The sequence below is a fragment of the Maniola hyperantus genome, chromosome 26 (assembly GCF_902806685.2).
Source record: "Maniola hyperantus chromosome 26, iAphHyp1.2, whole genome shotgun sequence".
Lineage (NCBI taxonomy): Eukaryota > Metazoa > Arthropoda > Insecta > Lepidoptera > Nymphalidae > Maniola > Maniola hyperantus.
The window spans coordinates 3,846,424-3,868,524 of record NC_048561.1 but is presented as its reverse complement, the minus strand read 5'-3'; the positions used below and the strand labels follow the sequence as shown (position 1 = coordinate 3,868,524).

General features: G+C 37.6%; 1 protein-coding gene and 1 long non-coding RNA gene across 2 annotated transcripts in view; one reads left to right on the top strand and one right to left on the bottom strand.

Annotated features, from left to right (window-relative positions):
* The window catches only part of LOC117994453 (E3 SUMO-protein ligase ZBED1-like), a 318,547-nt gene that overhangs the window by 227,832 nt on the left and 68,614 nt on the right, over nt 1–22,101 (bottom strand). The gene's annotated exons all lie outside the window — the stretch shown is intronic.
* Nucleotides 6,497–8,028, top strand: LOC138404236 (uncharacterized). The gene is made up of 3 exons (XR_011238251.1): nt 6,497–6,905; nt 7,001–7,144; nt 7,458–8,028. It is a non-coding gene; the product is annotated as an uncharacterized lncRNA (long non-coding RNA).

Sequence of the window (22,101 nt, the reverse complement as noted above, 5' to 3'; positions counted from 1 at the left end):
TATCCAAAACCCGAAGACTGTTGTCGAGTTGCGTCGTTTCCTGGGCATGCTTTATTTCTATCGAGACTGCCTGCCCCATCAAGCGGATCAACAACATGAGCTCAACAAATATCTTTACAATAAGATAAAAAATGACAAGACGCCAATAGAATGGACACCTGCAGCTGATCAAGCTTTTGAAAAATGCCGCTAAAGCATCACAAAAGAAACAACACTGAGCTACCCAGTCCCCGGCTGCGAACTCGTCATGACAGACGCTTCAAATCACAGTATAGGCGCAGTACTCGAACAGAAACTCAAAAACACCTGGAAACCATTGGCTTTCTTCTCGAAAACGATGTGTCCTACGCAGCGCCGCTACTCCGTCTACGACCGCGACCTTCTAGCTATGTGAAAATGTAAAGCATTTTCGAAGACTAATAGTAGGTTGCGAAGCCTCTCTCCTTCGCATTGAACTGATCGGCAAGTAGCAGCGACACACCTTGACGAGAACGGCAGCTAGGTACATTTTATCAGCCAATTCTGCACTTTTTTTCCTACCACTGCTAAATCAGATACTAATAAACTATTTACAGCAAATCAAGCTGAGACAAGCGTTATTGTATGTGAAGATATAATTTACAAAAACACCATCGCATCGTGTTCTAAGTCTTCGTTGAAGACAATGGCATGGAGTTAGATAATATCGGTTTCAATAATGATGTGAGGATGACACAAAAACAAGAAAATATTAAAAATATACCAGATATAAGAATAGATAACAATTACCAAAAGTGAAATTATTCTAAACGTAGTTGAGTACAATGATCTCATAGTAAAAGTAGAAACGTTGAGCTCAATGAGAGCAGATGACGTGATAAGCTCAATGTACTGGCTTCTGAACTTAACAGATGATCCTGACGCAGAGTATAAGCTGGTCTCTACCACACCGATAGAAGGAGTTCAAGGGGCAGTAAACCAGAAAAGTAGGCAGATGACTGCCTTCATAGCCTTATGCGTGATGATGGGGTTCGTGAAGGACCTGGACCAGCCAAAATATGGAGGCGGGCGTGAAGAGATAGCGAGCGGGGTTGGCCTCACAAACGCTACCGGATGTGTTAGACGATAAGCTAAAACACAAATATGTGCCGTGAAAGCCGATATATACTCATCTGTCTCGCGTAGAGAGAGAGCCCTCAACAAATACATGATAGAAAAAGACCTCCCCAACCTAAGACCTAAAATCCGCACCGTGTTCACCCAACTGGAGCTGGTATATGATCATGCATGTGGGAATGCATTGCGAAATGGAACGTAAGGAAATGACAGAGATGCAAGATGTGCTGTGAGTGAGATGTGAAAGGGAGAAGGAAGATGTGAGACAAGATGGCGAAAAAGTAAGAATGTAGACGCGTGCCTGTGAACTGTACACGGGGTGTAAATTAAATAAAAAGAAGTGTTTATGTAACTTTAAAGATGTTTAATTTCCTACTTTATCTGAAATCCGTCCAAAGTATGGCAGATTTTATTCACTCGGGGAATCCAGCCCTCCTACTAAGCAATGTAAGGAATGTAAGGAAGGATGCGAGAATCTTCAAGGAGGTTATGGAGAAAGTAGAGACCCAGGAGGGCGCGCGATTCCCAACATGTAGGCTTATCAATAATAACAAATACCCTGAGTTAAATCATGCCAAATACCCAGAGCTGTATTCTGTAACACTCCAATGGGCGAAGAAGATCAAGAGAGTGCAGAAAAACTATCAGGGAAGTAAATCCATCATAGACAGGTCAATCGACCTAGATCTTGCGCGAAGGCTACTCAAGGTGAGGGGCACCAAGCACATTCCATTGCTTAGTGAAGAAGACAGGAGCTGGCTTGCAGCTGTTGGATGCACAGTCGATCCAGCAATGATAAACAAGCTCATTGATGGAGACAGCAAAGAACCAAGCGCAGACGGGAGCCAGAAGACACAACCTCTACTGAAGAGTCTAGTGACGAGGGATCTGACACGGAAACGGTCGACAAGAAGAGGAAACGCAGGAGGCGCTAAGGGTCGAACTTCACATAGGGAATCCGCTTTGTAATCTTTAGAAAAAAAAAAAACTAACAATTTCGCATTTTTATAGTGATGTAGAATTACAAACAAGTCACAGTGTACTAGGAAGGTACCAACTTCCAAAGGAACACCTAGAAATATACATAGTTTCGTAGAAAACAAAAATAATACAAATCAGGAAACTTAGGGGAGAGTTGGATGTACCGTTAAATGAAGCGTACGCACATCTGAGAAGCGACAAATACAATGTACATATTCCTCGCTTCTAAGTTTTTTTCTGGTAAGGGATGCTATGACCAGAACTAATAGTCAACTTGCGGAGCTTGGGAAGATGGTTGTGCTGCTGTCCTCTTTCGCTAGAGCACCTCGCTACATGCATAAGCGAACACAAGACGCGATGACATACGTGCGCCGTTTTGGCCGGCCAGATCTATTTATTACATTGACTTGCAATCCATAATGTCCAAAAACCGTAGAACTCTTGAAACAAGGTCAAACATCACACGATAGACACACTATAGTAGCGAGTTTTTCACATTAAAGCTAAACATTATGAACCTCCTTAGGTGTGCATATTTGGCACTACCAGCTGTCACATGTACTCGGTGGAGTGGTAGAAATGTGGTCTACCTCATATTCTCTCCTGTGGCTTGAAAAACATAAGACCCGAGTCTATCGACAATTACAGCCAGAATTAGTGGAGTTGAGAATGACAATCGTTGGGTGGGTACCATATAATCCGGATCTGTCCCGTAACTTCTCAGCTCATAGAAACGTTGAGTTCTGTAATTCTGTAAAATCAATTAAATACATCTGTAAATATGTAAAGGATGCTATGACCAGAACTGATAGTCAACTTGCGGAGCTTGGGAAAATGGTTGTGCTGTAACTGGAGCACCTCGCTACATATGAGCAAACACAAGACGCTATGACATACGTGCGCCGTTTTGGCCGGCCAGATCTATTTATTACATTTATTTCAATCCAAAATGGCCAGAAACCGTAGAACCGTAAAACAAACAGTCGATTGTGTAAGGGATTGTACTGATTATAAATTGTTTTGTACCCACAACAATTTTTGGCTAATAAAATATTTATTATTATTAATTAAATCTTAATTCGAAAGTCGATTAATGAAAACGGCCGTTTACGCACCAAGTACTTGTTTGGCGCAGCCCAGGGTACGATTGGGTTAAAAAGTGCAGTTTCGACTTAATATTAACGTGAAAATTCGTTTGGGCAAAAAGGCTACACTCCAATCCTGAACCTAAAAAAACAAATAAATGTGACAAAAAGTGGTGCATTCTACAGGGCCGAAAATGCGGACACTAGCCGGTTGGTGAGTAGTGTGCGCGCACCATAATCAATCTACAATCACAAGCTCTCTATGGCGCGTATAGTGGAACGAGAAACGTCACTCTATGACGCAACGCTGTTATAAAATTGTCATTTCGAGTCATTGACGTTTTTCTCTCATTTTGTTTAGATGATCATTTAATTATGCTTAAAATTGCACTAGACCTTTAATAACCTTTTAATTGTTAGTTTTTCACCTTGAGATACCTACCTACTTAGTACGTAAATTATTATTAGCTAATAGCTGCTAATTGCCTTCTGCAATTAGTGTTGTGCAAGTAAATTCTTTTGTTAAAAAAAAAATGTTAACGTAGTCTCACACTTTCCTTTCTTTGTAACTCCGTCTGATTGTGACAACGTATACTTCCATATTACGCTGTGCTTTCCGCTTGCTCTGCCGCGTGGTCACGATCAGATGCGTAGTGAGACTTTGCTCAGCCACTGGAATGTGCGTTCCAGGTTCTGGATTCCGCTTGGACCTTCTGGTTTCTCCTTGGACCTTCGTGCTCTTTGGTTCTCGCTGCCGCTGCCTACGCCAGGCGCATCTCGTGGCACCCTCTTCCGGCGCTACGAAACTCTCCGCACCTGGCCAGCGGTCTGCCGCCGTGCACCTCGTCGAGCGCGCATTCCACTTCCCGGAAGACCATCTCGCCGGACTCCCGCTACCTCTGGGACGTTACCGCACGGCGAAACAGGGAAGTACAGCCTACTGCAAGTGTAGTGGAAGTGTAGTGACGCCAGCACGATAACTCACGACCCTACTTACCTAAATAAATTCTCGTGTTGACTTGTGGGTTTTATTCTCCACCACTAAACTCCCAACGCCACAACTGAAATGGAGCTTTTCAGGCAGTGACATGCATAAATGTTATAATTATGCAGTAAAAATGGGGATGAAATTTAAAATCAAAACAGGCGCGGATTCTTTAAGAACGGGAGAGGTCATATTTCATGCAATTTTTGGGACCTAGTTGAAGGATTTGAGTATTCTCGCTCAAATAACTAACAGGTCTAAATGGCACCAAAGAAAAGAGTTAAATAGCGTTTTTAATCAACGATCTTCAAAAACACAAATAACAGTTGAACCAATCATGTTTAAATACGTTTCAAAGATGGCACAGTCATTGTTGACTAAAAGTTTAGGGAATGTGGATCCCATGGCAACAAGCCGTCCAGCTTTTTCTGGGATTAGGAAGCGCACCTTCACTCAAGACGTTTTGAACTATCTCACAAAAGGCAAAGCATCCCACAGTTTCTCTAACGACCCTATGCAATTACAGTTTGCATTGAAAAAGACGAAAGACTCTTTGATTGAGGATAAAGACAATGTAAAGATGTTGAATGCAGGAACAAAGAAATGGGAAGCAGAAATTGATGGAAAATGGCAGGAGGTAGAATTTGTTATATTTTGTTATTTGTTATATATTGTTAGAATTTGAATAATGGTGAAGATCGATTCATAAGTCGGGGCTGTTTCACTGCTAGTTTCGCTATCATTGTTCGGAGTTCGGCGCAGTAGACATTGCCGTTATTGCTTGACCAGATCGGAGAAAGCTATAGTGAATAACACCACGCTGAGACCACCAAACAGTTACCATTACCTTTTGATTGGTAAGCTTTGCTTTAGGACACTGTTGCAGCGTTTGACCTGGGGTCAGCCATTGCATTTTCCGCTTACGATTATCGTAAAGAATCCATTTTTCATCACATGTCACAATTCGATCCAATATTCCTTCATTTCTGTATCGACACAACAAGGCAACGCAAGTTTCAACACGCGTTTCTTTCTGCAGATCAGTCAAATCATGAGGCCACCCATTTTTCATATTTTTTATTTTATTGATTTGACGCAAATGAGTCAATATTGTTGGTAAGGTAACGTTAAACCATGCCGCTAATTCCTGGGTAGTTTGGCTCGGATCGGCTTCCACCATCTCTTTCAAATCATTGTTATTCACCTGTGTGGGCGGTCTTCCACGTGGTTCGTTCTTCAAATCGAAGTTTCCATCACGAAAGCGTTTAAACCAAAATCGCACAGTGCGTTCATTAGCAGTCCCCTCTCCAAACGCAACATTAATATTGCGAGCTGTTTCTGCCGCGTTAGTTCCGCGTCGGAACTCGTATTCAAAAATCACACGAATTTTCGAAGTATCTATCTTTATTGTCTAAGCTGAATAAAAAAAACAACTGAAAGTTGATAATCGAATGTTGCACATTTTTTAAAAGAAGAACTACATAGGTACCGTATGAAAAAAGTTTCACTCAAAAATCTCAAACCATGAAGGTTCTATGTCAATTCGAAGTACCCATTATAATAAAAACGACAATTTCATACTTTAACCCCTATTATTATTGCTCTGATATAAAATTGTGCCTCGGTAACTATGATGTCAAGAGTGTGGGCGCAGAGAATATAAGCATTGTTCATTGTTGGATATCCCGTGGATGAGTGATGCCTTAGTGAGCTTTGAGGCTTAGATATCCCGTGGGTGAGTGATGCCTTAGTGAGTTTTGAAGGCTGGAAAAATCTTGCAAATGGGCGATCGCATGGTAAGGATTGAAAGCTTTTTCGCCTTGTCCGTGGTAAGGTTTGAAAGCTTTTTCGCTTTGTCCGTGGTAAGGGTGCTTACGTAAAGAAACAGGTTTCCGGTACAGACAAATCTGTACGGGTAGGTACCGATCAGCGCAGGTATAATATTTCAATATAATCCTATTCACTCACTTATAAAGAAACAGGTTGTAACTTGTCGGTGCCGACTACCTGGACCGTGCCATACGGGTTTAAGCATTTACTGGTGTAGGGTGTGTTTAATAATATTAAAAATGGATTTGGATAACGAAGTTTTGATAGCCTTAGGGCCGGTTGTTTCAAACCATTGGTCTTCGTAAGATACGTTCGTTAAAATTTAACAGTTACAGACGAACTTTAACATCTGTTAATTTTGGAGCGTTGCTTCATTGTAAAAAAAACAGTTCGTCATTGTTATTCGGGTTGCCTGTAAGCGAAAGCCTAGTTTGGCCTAATGTCTTATGGGGAATATTTTTAGTAGTAGCAACATTGATGAAAACAATGTCATTCGAGCATTCTGTCAAGTTTGACAACTTTGATAAGGGTTATTTAATTCGCGGTATTTATTAATTTTTGTGTTTTTCGAAAAAATTGAGACTTTTTCACCAAAGTAAGTTATTATTTGGTATAATATTGCATCAATTGTATATGTACAAAGTATATTTCATTGAGAGATAGTTGAAAGTGACATGAATTTACGTGACTCAATTACTTTCAGAGAACGTTCATTAATCTTTTCAAAAGAAGAGAAGGCGCGGTTCAAGAACTTGATAGATAAATACCAAGCTGTATTGTTCAACAAAAAAACAGATAATTGTAACAATGTGCAAAAAAAGAAGGCATGGAACGCCATACATGCGGAGTTTAATGCCCTGTCAGAGAACCCACGAACCCTTAAACAGCTCCAAGCTAAATTTGATAATATGAAGCGGAATGCTCGTAAAGTATGTTGTCTTAAACCTGTTGTAAACAAGACAAGATCAGACATTTTATATTGTAGGTACTTTATAGCATATTTACTTTATGTATTGATTTTTAGGATGCAAGCAAACAGAGGCAAGAGAGGTTTAAAACAGGGGGTGGTCCGCCTCCACCTCCTGCTGATGCAGACACAGACTGGCTAAGGTCAGTTATGCCAGTATCAATGGATGGGCTGGCTAGCACAATTGATGATGATTCTCAAGTGAGGAAATTCTATTTCACTGCTCTTTTATAAAAACTTATAATCCTTACTAACACTATAAATACCTGATGTTGTATGTGATTATTTCTCTTTTCACTGCTCATTTGCAAGATTGATTTTGACTATTTTCACTTTAGAGATAACTTACATCACAGAAAATAAGATAAGTAGTTTTATCTGGGCAAAACTAGAGATATTAGAAACCTAAAAGCAGTGAAAGATGATGCAGGCAAAAATTAATTCTTATAAAAATTATAGATACTGGTGTATAAAGGATACTAAAATATAATTTGTTTCTATTTACTATTTACAGATTGGTGTCCAAAAAACTGAAGATATACCTGAAGTTTCAATATTAAATAAGGAAATAAAAAGGAAAGGAAAGGAAAGGAAGAGGAAAATCGCTTCATACGTATCCGTGGAATTTCGACTACGTAGGTACAGGTGCAGACCTTGGCGATGCCTTGCAATACGTCAGTAGAAAGGTGAAGGATTTTAAAAAATCTAAACCCACGCGGTCGAAGTCGCGGGTATCAGCTAGTATATTGCTATCCATGCTGAAAAGGATAGCACTAGATTTTCCCTTTAGGTACTTGTGCTATAAGACATTGCTATTCTGCCAAAATTCATGATACTAGGTTTATGGAAAGTACCCTAGTTTTGATTCCGGGGTCATGACAGTGAAGTGATTCTATAAGAAAAGAAAGTAAAATGATAAAATAAAACAATTTGTGTGTTTAATTAAGTATTTAATTAAGTAAAAATTATTGTGTTTACTTTAGTTTTAATTTAAAAATGTTTTTTTTAATATTTCAGTAGTTAAAATGAATATTGTAAGTACTTAAGTGTAATTCAGTTAATAAATGCTTATTATTTTTGTCAAATTGGTTATTTGTCCACCAAAAGAATGCAATTAGTAAGAAACCTATATACTAAAAATACTGAATGTTAGTATAGGTCCATGATATTAGTCCATCACCATATTTCACATCCATAGGTAAAGTTATAAACCTGCAAAATATAATTATATATTTCATAGCAGGTATGGTTTTAAAGCATAACCCGAATCTCCGAGAAGTCACAGCCCATTGAACTCCCCGGACTCAATTCTATATTTAATATTGGAACTATTGAATATATGGCTATCATGTGCGGATCCTGGCCATCTTGCAACTATATTCCTTATACATAACTCCGCATCTCCAATGACTTGAACATTAAAGGAGAATACGCCCTTCCTGTTTCTAAAGTCTTCAGCATTATCACCACCTAAATTGAATAAATTTTATATTAGGTAGGTAATTAAAGTCAATGGAAAGTTATGAATTTTTAAAATAGTATAAGTACCTAATGAAAATGTAGAGAACATGAAAGGCAGGTATGAGTACCATGTTACTAACCTGGAGATAAAATATTTATGTGGGTGCAATCAATGGCACCTATTACTTTCGGAAAGCTGGCTATGTTATAAAACTTTGTAACAACGTTTTGCATTTCTTGTTCAGTCCTTGGCATATATATGTACTGGGGGCGTAATTTTGCAATAGCAAGTGTTACTCTATGTATTATTCTACACACTGTCGTTTTATGAAGCCCAGCCATATCACCAACACATCTCATAAAGGATCCTGAGGCATAATATTGGAGGGTAACAAGGACCTGATCTATTGGTTTTACTGCGCGATTTCTGAAACAATGTTAAAATGTAGTAGATAGGTACCTTAGGTAGGTAGGTTATATCGTGATTTGAAAGGAATAAAGAAATTACAAGCTGGTAGGTAAGTACCTATACAATACAACAGAATAGGTTAGGTATAAGTTTACAAAAATTTACTTACTTATCCGTATCTCTTTTTATTTCACTTTCTATTAAATTCGTTATGAATATTGCAACTTCCTTCGAAACTCGGAATCTATCTATAAATTCATCTTCTTCGAATAATTCATAATTGAAAATTCGCTTTTTAAAAACTTTTTTCTTTCTTAGTACTTCTCTTTCATTTTCGAAAAAACTACCATTGAAAGTATTGAATAAAGATTCCATAGTTTATAAATTAATAGAAAATAAGCCGCTTGTATGAAGTACAGTACGAAGTTACGAACTGATTTGACGATCACCAATGGCTCCAGCACTGGTTAACGTAAACGTAACTTTTTAACGATCGTTAGCGCAAGCAAATGGTGAAGCAACGCTTTTTTTGATTAACGTTCGTTAGCGCCATATTTAAATGTTACGTGTCCGTCAAAATTGGTTGAAACAACCGGCCCTTAGTGTTTGATAAACAATGTTTATGGGACAGAACTCATAAGTTCCACAGCAACAGAAATGTTACAGATAAGTGTTGGAAAGAGATCCAGTTTGGTAATGAAACAGGATGGTGAGTACTTTCAATGATCAGTTCGATTTATTTTAATTTTGTAGTTATAAAATATTAATAATAAAGTATTTGTTCGCGCCGCTAAGAACGAGTCGTGTGTGTGTGTGTGCGGACATCTCGCCATGCGAACCCCGATCACTGCTTCGAGAAAACTTGTGCTCGCACGCCGGACGTGCGCTAGTCAAAATTCGCCACTCAGAGCAGTCACATTATGTTGTATATCTGTTGTATATTTTTAATTTAACTTATTACAAGCCATGTTCACAAAGTGAAGGTTTCATTTACTAAAAACACAAGCACGAGGAAGCCATCGAAGTCTCCAACAGTATTACCCAATTTAATTACCTATATATTAAGTGATTATGTTTGAAATATTGCACAAAATTATTTCTGACGTTTGTAGCAACATTACTAGGCGGACTCAGTCTTTGATTGTGCCATCTTCGTCTGACAATATTTACCGTAGTCAAGTTTCGCTCAAAACCCTCTTTATCAATAATTATATTGTGCAACAAACACATAAGTTTTTACGATCTTATCAGCTAGTTGAATATCTGTTTCGATGCTTTTAGATAACAAACGCCACTTTGAGTATAATCTACCAAATGCACATTCCACTGTTTTTCTCGCTCGGGACAAGCGACTATTAAAATTTTGTTGGTCCACTGTTAAATCACGTCCACCAAAGGGTTTCATTAAATATGTTTTTAAAGGATACGCTTCATCAGCTAAAAATACGTAAGGAACAGAGACTTGGGTATTAGGCAAATAAGCGGGCAATGGAATATCTAATTCTCTTTCATTTAGAAACTGATACAAATCTGATGCTATATAAAGGTACCGCCATCACTCTGTTTACCATAGCCCCCGACTTCTACCATTACAAATTTATAATTGGCATCGGCTACTGCTTGCAGTACCACAGAAAAATATTTTTTATAGTTGTAAAACATAGATCCAGATTTTTTTGGGCACATTACGCGCACATGTTTACCGTCTATACAACCTATGACGTGAGGGAAATTCCAAATATTATTGAAATCATTAGATATTGAATAAAATATATCTCTGGTGGGTGTAGGCATATGTATGGTATACTCCCATATTGCTAGAACCGTCTCTTCTATAATTTTTGTTAATCTTGTTACTCCTATACGAAAATTTTTTGAAAGCGATTTGAATGATTCTCCAGTTGCAAGATATCTAAAAATAAAAACACATTTAACTATTACACCCGGAATACAGGATGTAAAAAAAGCAAAAATTAACGCTAAATCGTGGGAGGGATGATTCTGCTCATTATTTTATGAGACAGTCAGAGGTCAAATATATATTTCTCGATGGGTATAATATCATTTAGATCAGAAGAGAAATTGACTGAGAAATTATCTTTGGGCATCCAAAGTCCTGAATTTCTAAATAGTCTTAAAATCAGTTTAGGCGCTGGCATTCTTTTAACATTCTTAACAACAATTATAAAGTCAAGCATGAGGTATGCCACATACAAAGCGGGGAAGAGAGAAGTACTGGATTCCTGAACTATAAACACCCTAAAATGCAAAGACCAGTGGAACATTTATTCTTCATCATCTTCAAACTAATTGGTACGAAGCATTAATCTTATCACGTGCATAACTAATGCTTCATTACTTCTCTTTCTAAATATTATGTTTCACTGGTCTTTGTGTAATATATGTAATTTTGTTGTTGTAAACATCAGGTTAAATTAATTTAAAAATACTTATTTCTTGCCAGGTTTCTATATGTATAAGACCCAACCTGATAATTGGGATTTAAATAAATAATTATTTTTAAATTGATTGAACTGGAAAGAAATAAGTATTTTTAAATTTCTTTACCTTGATATTTACAACAATAAAATTGTATTTGACCTCTGTAGGAAAAAGTTTTTACATATCAGTACTTTTTTGTTTCAGAAAGTAAAATAAGAAAAAGATGGAGATATATAAGGGATCAATTTGCGGTAAAGTTAGGAAAGATTCCACCTTCTCGCTCTGGAGATGAGGCAACTACAGTATATTCCAAATGGCCATATTTTAAACCCTTACTTTTTCTCAAACCTATGGTGAAGGCGCGGCTAACCACTGGAAGTTTGACGCGACAAAGATCTCATTCAAATAGTATAGTTCGTGTACCAATCTTTGCAATATAGTAACCCTAGTTCAATGTCAAACTACTCTCATTTAAGTAATGTTTCCCGTAATAGTACTCCAGAGACCTACAACAAAATAACTCTTCCACAAACTTCGAGTGACAATATTGCTGTTATAAGCAACCAATTAGCCACAGAAGAAAATGAAGAATCCACCTGCAACCGACTAGCTGCAGACGAATGCAATCAATCTAATAGCCACCGAGTATCTACAGAAGAAAATAATGAATCTACTCAGAATGAACAATCTCTTGCCGAATTTTATAGCAGATAGGGGAAAGCAGGTAGGATTCGTACAGAGGGAGCATTCGTACAACAGTCATATCTACACTATGCTACATGGTGACGCGTTTGTGTTTTTGTATATGTGAGGCCCGCTCATATTCATAGGCTCACAGCTAAGTGCAGTGGCTGTACAACAGTCAGTTTTTTTAGAATAATTTAAAACGTGTTTTCACACCGCGAAAATAATTTTTCGACTCATCTTTGACGACATTAATTCGTAATAAGCTTGGCTCAAATTGTTAAAGTAACATATAATAGTCATTGGATAAGTGCCTTAGATTCATGTGTAAACATTTATTTTGGGATAACCCTCACCGTTATTTTTATTTTAAATTTATTGTTTGATTTTTTTGGTTGGGGTACCTTCGTGCAGTTAGGAGTGGGGTGGATTCGTACTTTACGAATGCACCCCGCGTGAGTTCAGATCGTTTTTGCACTAACTGGGTTATGGGATTCCAATTCTAAACCACTCCCAGATGATAACATGCAACAAATAGTGGTGGTGCCTAGACTAGCACAGTAGAACTAGAGTGAAGAAACTCTCGGTTTGATCCTGAAATCGACATCTGCTAAATATTAGGCTAGGGGGTGTCGTTAAATCAAACCTAGTAGTTTCATAGCCTACCGAGCGTCAAATATAGGCGACATTTGACGCCTGCCAGTGTGGGTGAAACCTCGATGTTTTCTTTCTTCGAAGTTTCATGCCTGTCGTGAGCTGCGCTATAAGTCAAATTAGCAACTTCTTATCAAACGTCAAAACGCTGGCTTAGTACTTATGCCAGCTTGTATAAAAGATATACATAGATATGACGTCATAAACATTTGACGTACTCTTTATATTTAAATCGACAACTTTAGAATCAGTTTAGAATGGTTAAAACTTACAATGGACGTGGATTTCACGAAATTTGGAAGACCCTCTGTTTAATAATAATTACTAAGAAATCGTTTATTTTTGACATAGGCGCTATCCCAATTCAACTCCCAAAGAAATAACTCTTACTCAACAAGATCTATCATCAAGATTGCCACCTCCATCACCATCTACATCAACTGTGGGATGATGACGCTAGAAATTATGCAACCTTTTACCTTAGCCTAAAGTGAATGAGAATGCACCTAAAAAGACACAAAGAAAGGAAAAGTATTAGAAAAATTAAGGATATAACATATAATCCCGAAAAAAATAGACTGATAGAAAAGAAAAGAGCAAAAAAGATGAAAAAAGAAGAACAAGAGAGAAAACAGAAGGCTAAAGAGATGAAACGCGAGTTACTATAACGGTAAATTAGAATGTTGATTAATGAATGACTTAAATTGTAACACATTGTTTGTAAACACCATATTGTTAATTATTACTATGTTTAAGGTTGATTCTGTGTTAATTTTGATATCAATAAATGTTTAATTTCATATAAAATAGCCTTTTTAATCCCTGTGTACGAAGGCTCCCCACTATGTACGAATGTACCCTACTCGATGTACGAAGCTACCTCGCGTGTGGGGTGCTTTCGTACGATTTCCATTTTTTGGGAAATTCATCATAGCTTTGTCATCTTACTTTGCATCAACACTGAACTACACTATAATTAAAGCCAGATAACTAGGTAATCCAGCAGCGTTGAAATTATTTTGAAATATTTATTAGTTTTGTTTTTACATGACCTAGAGTAAAAAGTGTACGAATCCTACCTGCTTTCCCCTACCAATTGTGAAATCTTCAATTTGATTTTGGTCCATGGGGTGCCAAAACCAAGGTCTATAACTATAACTTAAACACAGCTTTTTAATAAGTTTGTTTGCTTTAAATTACCCATTTGGAGTTTTACTTTAATTATAATTAAGTACTTATTATTAATTTAATTTGAAGTTGACATGTAAGTCATGTAACGTACCTATTGTATGTTTTGCCTCTCGCTGATTTTGGCTAATAAATAACATTCACTTAATTGAAATTGAATTTCGGATATTTTTCATTGTGCTTAAAACTACTACAAATAAAACATACTAGCCTACTGAATGAATAAAGGTCAAGGAATTTTTTTGAACATTGGCTGTGGACACCGCGATTATAAGCGGTATAGAAGACATTTCATTTTGAAATTATACCACCCAGTATATTACGCATATTTTTAAACTAATAAATATTATTCATTACTTACCTAATAGTGATACGAGTCTTTCTTCAGGTGAAATTGGTTGAACATGCCAGTAATATCAGATACACTAACTGTTCTTCTCTTTCTATATTTGACGTAAGTACTTTCTAAAAGTAAAAAATCTTCGTCCGACGAACTGGAGGCCATGATTGTCACTAAGGACAGATTCACCTGTTTCTTTATGCGAGTCAACACTGTACCGATTGGTACTGACCCGTACAGATTTGTCAGTACTGGAAACCTGTTTCTTTATGTAAGCACCCTAACACTATATTAATGTTTCAAACGAGCAAAAATAGTGTATGAATTGACAGCTTACTTAGCAATTCCATATAGTTTTAATTTTGGTAAGTAGCCCCCATTTAGATATGTGTTTGATCGCCTCAAACCAATTCTTGCGTTTTTGTTTTAGGAATTCAACATTTTGGGCTGGAAGACTGGTTACTGGGTATCACTTTGGAATGAGACAATTCACATTTAGAACAGTAAACAATGAAAAGATATATAGGCAAGACTTGACAAAACATTCTTTTAACAGAGAACTTCAATAATTTAACAGAACAATATTCATATCCCACACGACATAGACAGAAAATAAACAATACTTATCCCATAATCAAACATATTTCATTGGTTAACCCCTTTCGTTCTGAGAGGAGACCCATGCTCGGTAATGGGTTGATGGTGAACCTTATTTTTAAGGTCCATTTATGTAAGTACATGAACCAAACAAAATAAGATTCACCATCAATGAGACCCATGCTCAGTAATGAGCCTGTGATGGGTTGATGGTAAACCTTATTTTTTAAGGTCCGGTAAACCTTATTTTTTTGAGGTCCTTTTAAGTACATGGACCATACAAAATAAGATTTACCATCAATTTAGATACCTACGCAAAACTATAGCAAGAAGAATAAACACCACTATTTAATACACCTAGACCACAGGTATACAACTTGGTCATATAAAGCTCTGCCAAAGTTTTACTTCACAAATCACGACAGAGTAGACCATGCCACGGACAGACAGAATTAAATAAAAACGTAATAAAAACAGACCTTTACAAAACCAAGACTCTTATTCAAGTTTCCACTTTATAGATATAAGTAATAAAAAACCCGTTTACCTAATAACTTCCACAATTATTTCCACCATGTTATGGGGTTTAAGAATATCGCGGTTAACTGCCACACGATTCATACTTAGGTAATTTCTTGAGATGCATTTCCAAATTCCAAATCACCATGATGGCTGACAGCGTCCGTCGTGATAAAAGCAAGATGGCACAGAAACAGAAACCAAAATCGAACGACTATATAGACAGAAAACGCCATAATGTAAAGTAAAATGGAAAATAATCGTCTCCAAGCACTAGCCACATTAATGATATTATTTCGTAAAAATAATTATTTTTGGATTTTATTTTGTTACACACAAGAAAAGTCTTGAAAACAGCACCCGGCACCAAAGAGTATTATAATATGCCCGCAGCCCGGCACCCAGTGACCAGAGTCGGGCGAGTCCAGACCATATTAATTGACGCAAATGAGTCAATATTGTTGGTAAGGTAACGTTAAACCATGCCGCTAATTCCTGGGTAGTTTGGCTCGGATCGGCTTCCACCATCTCTTTCAAATCATTGTTATTCACCTGTGTGGGCGGTCTTCCACGTGGTTCGTTCTTCAAATCGAAGTTTCCATCACGAAAGCGTTTAAACCAAAATCGCACAGTGCGTTCATTAGCAGTCCCCTCTCCAAACGCAACATTAATATTGCGAGCTGTTTCTGCCGCGTTAGTTCCGCGTCGGAACTCGTATTCAAAAATCACACGAATTTTCGAAGTATCTATCTTTATTGTCTAAGCTGAATAAAAAAAACAACTGAAAGTTGATAATCGAATGTTGCACATTTTTTAAAAGAAGAACTACATAGGTACCGTATGAAAAAAGTTTCACTCAAAAATCTCAAACCATGAAGGTTCTATGTCAATTCGAAGTACCCATTATAATAAAAACGACAATTTCATACTTTAACCCCTATTATTATTGCTCTGATATAAAATTGTGCCTCGGTAACTATGATGTCAAGAGTGTGGGCGCAGAGAATATAAGCATTGTTCATTGTTGGATATCCCGTGGATGAGTGATGCCTTAGTGAGCTTTGAGGCTTAGATATCCCGTGGGTGAGTGATGCCTTAGTGAGTTTTGAAGGCTGGAAAAATCTTGCAAATGGGCGATCGCATGGTAAGGATTGAAAGCTTTTTCGCCTTGTCCGTGGTAAGGTTTGAAAGCTTTTTCGCTTTGTCCGTGGTAAGGGTGCTTACGTAAAGAAACAGGTTTCCGGTACAGACAAATCTGTACGGGTAGGTACCGATCAGCGCAGGTATAATATTTCAATATAATCCTATTCACTCACTTATAAAGAAACAGGTTGTAACTTGTCGGTGCCGACTACCTGGACCGTGCCATACGGGTTTAAGCATTTACTGGTGTAGGGTGTGTTTAATAATATTAAAAATGGATTTGGATAACGAAGTTTTGATAGCCTTAGTGTTTGATAAACAATGTTTATGGGACAGAACTCATAAGTTCCACAGCAACAGAAATGTTACAGATAAGTGTTGGAAAGAGATCAGTTTGGTAATGAAACAGGATGGTGAGTACTTTCAATGATCAGTTCGATTTATTTTAATTTTGTAGTTATAAAATATTAATAATAAAGTATTTGTTCGCGCCGCTAAGAACGAGTCGTGTGTGTGTGTGTGCGGACATCTCGCCATGCGAACCCCGATCACTGCTTCGAGAAAACTTGTGCTCGCACGCCGGACGTGCGCTAGTCAAAATTCGCCACTCAGAGCAGTCACATTATGTTGTATATCTGTTGTATATTTTTAATTTAACTTATTACAAGCCATGTTCACAAAGTGAAGGTTTCATTTACTAAAAACACAAGCACGAGGAAGCCATCGAAGTCTCCAACAGTATTACCCAATTTAATTACCTATATATTAAGTGATTATGTTTGAAATATTGCACAAAATTATTTCTGACGTTTGTAGCAACATTACTAGGCGGACTCAGTCTTTGATTGTGCCATCTTCGTCTGACAATATTTACCGTAGTCAAGTTTCGCTCAAAACCCTCTTTATCAATAATTATATTGTGCAACAAACACATAAGTTTTTACGATCTTATCAGCTAGTTGAATATCTGTTTCGATGCTTTTAGATAACAAACGCCACTTTGAGTATAATCTACCAAATGCACATTCCACTGTTTTTCTCGCTCGGGACAAGCGACTATTAAAATTTTGTTGGTCCACTGTTAAATCACGTCCACCAAAGGGTTTCATTAAATATGTTTTTTAAGTCGATCGCGTTCGCACCGGTCGCGGTGGAAGAAAACCCAGAAGCTCCGCCCTCGAACTGCATCGAGATACCCAGCGAGGAGGCGAGTGCCGTGTCGCTCGTTGATGTTGCAGATATGTGCATAATCTGCCGCATAAGCAAACGAGAAGTGTGCTATACGCCCTGCGGGCATGTGGTGACATGTATAAAATGTGCTTTATCCGTAAGCACATGCCCCATATGCCTACGGCCACTCACGTCGGTAGTGCGTCTCTATTTCCCGTGAGATGGGTCCACGGCTTTGACAATAGTATACCTGCGACATATAAGGTACCTGGGTCGAATATGGCCACCTTAAGGTTTCGTGTCTGTTTTTTTTCATGTTTTTGAAGACTAGAGGGCATGTCAGAACATTTATTTCAAAGAGTACCCATTAAACTATATTAATAATGAAAATTAATTATTAATTAGGATTAGTTGTTTTTAGGGTTCCTACCTCAAAAGGAAAAACGGAACCCTTATAGGATCACTTTGTTGTCTGTCTGTCTGTCTGTCTGTCTGTCAAGAAACCTACAGGGTACCTACTTCCCGTTAACCTAGAATCATGAAATTTGGCAGGTAGGTAGATCTTATAGCTGACATTTGGGGGAAAATCTGAAAACCGTGACTTTAGGGTTAGATCACACAAAAAAAATTAAATTGTGGTCATGAACTAATAATTAGTATTTTCAACTTTCGAAGTGAGATAACTATATCAAGTGGGGTATCATATGAAAGGGCTTCATCTGTGCATTCTAAAACAGAACTTTATTTATTTTTATGTATCATAGTATTAGAACTATCGTTCAAAATGTCGAAAAAATACGACTGTAGTACGGAACCCTCGTAATTTTTTTTATAGTACCTATAACAATAATTAGAAAACTTAAAAAGTCAGAGAATGACTATAAAATAACAGATACTTATAAAGTGCAAGCTTGTGAATATCCACAGTTTAATACAAATTCATTTTTACGCCATTATTGCATACGTTGTAAATAGAGCTTTAAGATTTACTTATAAATAAAAGCAAAAAACTAAAATGTTGTGTTGTTTTTTTATTATAAATCAATTCAATTAAAAGTTACACGAGTTAAAAATCCGACTTAACTAATTTGTACTTTTATTATCAGTACTTTCATGAGATACTTTGGTTCATTATTACATACCTACTTGTATCCTAATATGAATTACTACAATAATTACATTTCGTAAGAGTTTCGTTTGCTTTTACATAATATTATCAACTAACTTCCTTAGGTAAAGGAATCCATCCTTATTCACAGTAACTTTGTAAATAGCTAAATAAAACCTCAGTTTCAGTTTAAGAATCAATAAGAAATAATTGTACTTAGTTCGAACTTTATCAAAAAATTTTATCAAACTACTTCTGAACATTTTCAAACATAGGTATTAAATACTACAGGAATTAAACATTTTATGTGGCTTAGGTATTCTTGAAATCTTTAGATCTAGGACTTCTACATATTTCAAAAATTAAATTATCTCTACATAGTATAAAATAAAGTCGCTTCCCGCTGTCTGTATGTATGTATGAAACATGTATGTATGAACGCGTAGTAAGCGCTTATAAATTCGTTATAAGTGCGCTAAATTTTGGTTTTGGGATAATTACAAAACCACTTTTTGCTAGTTGGGACATAGGCTACTTTTTATTCCAGAAAATCAAAGAGTTCCCGCGGGATTTTGAAAAATGTAAATCTACGCAGACGAAGTCGCGGGCATCAGCTAATATGAAATAAATGAAGAGAACTTCTCTATTCAGCGATTGTGAAACTTGTCGCTTCGCTTGTCGAACCAACTTGTCGCTTCAATCAGCAACTAGCCCACTCGAGACTTACACTCTTATTTCTACCATAAAATATGTTGATTTACAACAGTGGACCTACCACTGCGACACGTTCTAAATACACTAGGCACCTAATAATACAGGGCCGTCTTTACCCGGGGGTTCAAGGGGTGCGGTGCACCCAGACGCAGTCCTAGGGGGCGCAAGCCGACCGCCCATAAATTTCGATAGGTACCTACTAGGTACACTGAGACCACACGAGTGGAACCGCGGGCACAGCCAGTGGCGTAGCAAAAGGGTGACAAGTTGGACAAAATGCCACGGGCCAGGAGCCCCACAGCCCTCGAGGGCCGGGAGCTGAAAGAAAAAATCGTCGTTAAATCAAGTTGCGAGTACCTTCCTAGATTTGATTTCGGGCGGTGCCGAAAAGTAAATAATAATATATACCTCCCATGGGCAATATTGGGAAAAACGTCGCGCTCGCTTCGCTCGCGCTTTTGGGCACCTACCTAGATTTTATTTATTAAAAAAACAATTTAAAAAATAAATAATTTTGAGCTCGCTTTTATTGGTATCTACATATATTACGCGACAGGTTGAGATGGCAATCGGGGTCTGTGGGACGTCCCCCCGCCTCATACCCCGATTGCCATATCGACCTGTCGCGTACTAGGCAGGTACCTATTTATGTGTGCTGTGCTGGAGATTATATAGATACTTTTAATGGGAGCCGGGGCGCAGACTAACCATCGCACCCCGGCGCTGAATACGCTCCTGAATTGGTTTACAATACATCAAATGTAATAAGCACTTCACAATGGAGCTTTCAATATTTCCTTTCGGCGTAGTGGAATCAAAAGTATATTATTATTTTAACACATGTGGACCGTGAAGGTGGACGTCTTGTGTCACACCTTGCCACCACGGATTACGGATTACTTGCTATAATGGATTACGATACGAGAAGTTCTAAGTGGTGGGAGCGGTGGATGTGCTTCTGTGGAAGGTAAGCTTTCAATTTTTTTAAGGTTTCGTACCTCAAAAGGAAAAACGGATCCCTTATAGGATCAATTTGTTGTCTGTCTGTCGGTCTGTCAATGAAAGGGCCAATGTTGGTGTGAAAGGGCTAACCTGAGCATTCTATGACAAATTTTTATTTATTTTTATGCATCATAGTTTTTGAATTATCGTGCAAAATGTCGAAAAAATACGACTGTAGTACGGAACCCTCGTTGCGCGAGCCTGACTTGCACTTGGCCGGTTTTTTTTTCTAGTCTGACTTTTTGTTCTTGTGTAATCAAGGTGGACTTGACAAAATTACCTATCTTCTTTGACATCTTATGCGTGTTGGTTTTCTCTATATTGTATTTACACTCGTACGAAGAAGTTCTACCCTAAATGCTTTTATTTTACATGATTAGATCGTTGGAGACATCATCATCATCGTCGGGAGACGTCCCAGGCGCGCCGCCTAACACGCCCGTGTTAGGTAGGGAATCACCAGGCGCGCCGCCTAACACGCCCGTGTTAGGTAGGGATTGGGAATCACCAGGCGCGCCCCCAAATACACCAGTCTTGGTGTAGGTGTAGAAGTAGGGTTCACCTACTTCTACACCTACACCTACCTAGGTATTAGCAATAAGTTTAGGTTAAGGCTATTATAATCTTATTTTAACTAGCTTTATTTTTGCATATATACATTAAATTGATTAGATTTTATTAAGCCGTTTAATTTCGTAACGCCGGAACCCGAATTTACACTAATCTATATATATAAAAGGAAAAGGTGACTGACTGACTGACTGACTGACTGAACTATCAACGCACAGCTCAAACTACTGGACTGGTGGTGGGTAACCCTAATGGTGTTAAATAGGGGTTTAAAATTTGTGTTGTCCACGCGGACGAAGTCGTATTTTACCAAACATTCTTTATTAATAGAACCTGGATCCTTTCAGTTCGTAGTTATTTGCTGGTGGATCAATTTTCAAATGGATGTGTTGATTAACATTTTTGTTTTAGTTTATGCCATCCTTAAAATTCGTTAAGTCTCTATTCATCAGTTTAGAAAAAAATTATATTAGAAACCTGAATAATATGTTTAAATTATCCATAGGTAGATACATCAAACACGTATGGGTTTGATGAAAAAAAAAATTTTGTGTTTCAGTGCTGAGTATGGGGAACCCCAAAAATTTATTGTTTTTTTTCTATTTTTGTCTGAAAATATTAATGCGGTTCACAGAATACATCTACTTACCAAGTTTCAACAGTACTTATCTATAGTTCTTATCTTATAGTTTCGGAAAAAAGTGGCTGTGACATACGGACGGACAGACAGACAGATATGACGAATCCATAAGGGTTCCGTTTTTTGTCATTTGGCTATGGAACCCTAAAAAGGAGCCGGATTTTTTTCTTATCCTAGCGTGTGGGGTATTATTGTTTAGAGCTCATTGAGTAGAGTTACAAATAGGTACTTACCTAATTTATCTTTGACTAGCTTATGCTCGCGAGTTCGTCCGCGCGGACTATATAAATTTCAAACCCCTATTTCACCCCCTGAGGGATTGAATTTTCAAAAATCCTTTCTTAGCGGATGCGTACGTCATGATAGCTATCTGCATGTCAAATTTCAGGCCAATTTGAGCTATGCGTTGATTTGATCAGTCAGTCAGTCACCTTTTCCTTTTATATATTTAGGGCCTGTTTCACAACCTCCAGATAAGCTTTATATAACGAATAAATTTGACGTTATGACAGTTTTT